Source organism: Mus musculus, chromosome 5 (assembly GCF_000001635.26).
Source record: "Mus musculus strain C57BL/6J chromosome 5, GRCm38.p6 C57BL/6J".
NCBI classification, from domain to species: domain Eukaryota; kingdom Metazoa; phylum Chordata; class Mammalia; order Rodentia; family Muridae; genus Mus; species Mus musculus.
Window position 1 is genome coordinate 149,888,431 of NC_000071.6, and position 2,873 is coordinate 149,891,303.

A 2,873-nucleotide genomic window follows, 5' to 3' on the forward strand; every position below is an offset into this window, starting at 1 on the left:
GCTGTACACATAAAAAAAGTAACCATAATTCTTTAACAATACATAGGTTAGTTTTGGTTTTGTTTGTTTTTCAGGTTGACACAAGATAGGGAAGTCATCTGGGACACATCTGGGAAGAAGGAACCTCAACTGAGAAAAGGCCTCCATCAGACCAGCCTCTAGGCAATTCTGTGGGGTGCTGTCTTTTTTATTAATGATTGATGTGGGGGGCTGAGCTCACTGAGGGTGGTGGCACCCTTAGACTGATAGTCCTGAGCCCTGTAAGAAAGGAGGCTGAGCAAGACCATGGATGGTAAGCAACATTCCTCCATGGCTTCTGCTTCAGTTCCTGCCTGCAGGTTCCTGCCCTGACTTCCCTTCCTGATAGACCTGACACAGGGTGTGTCGGCCAAATACACCCCTTCGTCCCCAGGTCATTTTGGTGATGGCATTCATCACAGCAAGAGAAGGCAAACCAGGACATATTGCTCTGAAAGCTTGATGTGACCTGGAACCTTTCAGCACCTGGATCCCACAAGCAAACAGAAGTTTAAAAAAAAAAAAAAAAAAAGATGATCTGGATGTGTGTTTCCATGAAATTTCCGATTCAGATGTTTAGTTAGCGCCCATGAGTAGAACAGAAGACAGGACATCCGCCCATAAAGGATGAAGGAGAACCCTGAGATTATTTTCCTTGAAAATGAAAATATGCAAATCATTTTATAAATATATTAATTATGTCTCAACTTTTAAAAGTATTTTAATTTTTTTTGTATGTATGAGAGTGTGAGAGTGTTTTGCCTTCTGGTGTGTATTTTCTCTTAGTTTGAAACATTCCACCCAGCAGGGAAGCTCCTTAATCAGGAAGGCAAACAATTCACATCAGGAAATTCCTGAAACTGACCAGATTCACTAGGCCCCTCCCTCCCCTCCAAGAGTAAGCAGTAAGGACTGAGAGTCCCCTCAGACTGGAAGAAGCCAAGCAATAAAGAAGACTCTGAGACCAGCTGAGCTTCCCGCAAGAAGAAACTTTAGACCAGAGTCACTCGGAAAGGATTCTCTCCGAGCTGTTGAGCTGCCTGCAGGCTGTGCACTGGGTTCCAGGTTTCCCAGCTTTGTGAGCTGTCACCCATGCTGGGCTAGGGAGAGGCAGGCGGATTTCTGAGTTTGAGGCCAGCCTGGTCTACAGAGTGAGTTCCAGGACAGCCAGGGCTACACAGAGAAACCCTGTCTCAACAAACAAACAAACAAACAAACAAACAAACAAACAAAACAAAAAACAAACAAAAACAAACAAACAAAACCCATCAGTTCATAAAGTCGGACTTGGGTGGCATCTATGCTTTGGTCTGTCATAGACTTATTGTCAGGAATGAGTAGATGTGTTATGATTCCCCAGGGAGAAGTTTTGTCACACAACATGCCTGCATGTATGTCTTTTCACCCCTTGTGTGCAATGCCAACAGAGACCAGAAGAGAACATCAGATCCCCAGGACTGGAGTTACAGATGGCTGCGAGCTAGCATGTAGGTGCCGGGAACCAAACCTGGGTTCTCTACAAGAGCAGCCAGTGCTTTTAATTGCTGAAACATCTCTCTAGCCTCACTTCTCAACTTTTATAGGTAAATCTATCAAATGTTTATCTCAGAGTTACAATCTATAAATGTGGCAATTCTTCTGCTATCGAGCACAAGATTAGAAGAAGGAGAGTGTTCAAGTCGGGATATAACCTAAAGTTGGTGAAACAAACAGTAGAAGTTTAATTTTGACATTTACAAGTTACAAAGACAATATAGATAGCACTGAAACAGCTGTCAACAACTGGAATGGACAGGCAGAAGCTTGGGTAATTTATGGTGTTACTTACTGGGGAAATGGTTCCATCCTGGGTTCTTAGTCTTGTGAATAAAGTAATCATAAAAGGACTTGGAAGGAAGCCAAAGGCCGATTTGTTAGCATCTGAGAGAAGAAACAGGACTGGATAGCTGTAAATCTCTGTAATGGCCAGGAGGAGGGGAAGTGAATATGGAGAAGAGGTCTCTGTGTGTGATTCTCCATTTTGAAAAACCAGTAGCTCCACACCTCAGTCTGTGTCCTTTCACTCTGAACCAATGTTAAACCATGGGCTGATGATGCATTCCTTGTTCTGGCCGCCACTGTGGTTTTATAGCTTAGATGGCTGGTGCGGGATCAACATGGCTTCCCGTTTATGTTCATTTCATACAAGAGAAATGCCTACTCGGTTTTCAAACAATGTCAATAAATTCATTCATTCATTCATTCATTCATTCATTATTTTGCACCTGGAAACCTTGAGAGTTTATACAGGCAGAAGCCGGACTCTTGAGAGTTCATTTCTCTTGGTCTCGACTCTCCCATCCACACATTGACTCCAGTTCTCATCCTCAACCATGCCCATCACTGGCATTTCCCTTAGCTTTTGAATGGGGTACTGTCCCACCACCACCATCACTGACTATATGGAAGATGTAAGACAACTTCTGCATCTATCCTGATTCAAGGACATCACAGCGCGTCTAACGTCTTACCAAAAATATACAGTGTCTTCTTCTTCTTCTCAGTGGCCTTGTTGCTTTTCCAGGCCAGAAGGTCCTGTGTTGCCTGCCAACAATTGCATCTCAGTAGTCGAACCTGCAGCCTGGACTATGTAGTGAGTTCCGGTCCAGCCAGAGCTACAGCGTGAGACTTTGTCTCAGATACATGAATAATTAAGGGCTACTTGCTCTAGACTCTCCACTGCCCTACAGAAAGGAATTGATGATTTTTAGTCCTATACCCATCCTTCTAAGTTGTGATTCATGTTATTAGAGTAATATGTAATCACTTTTAAAAATCACCTTGCTTTTCCTTCCATCACAACCATCCCATGTGAT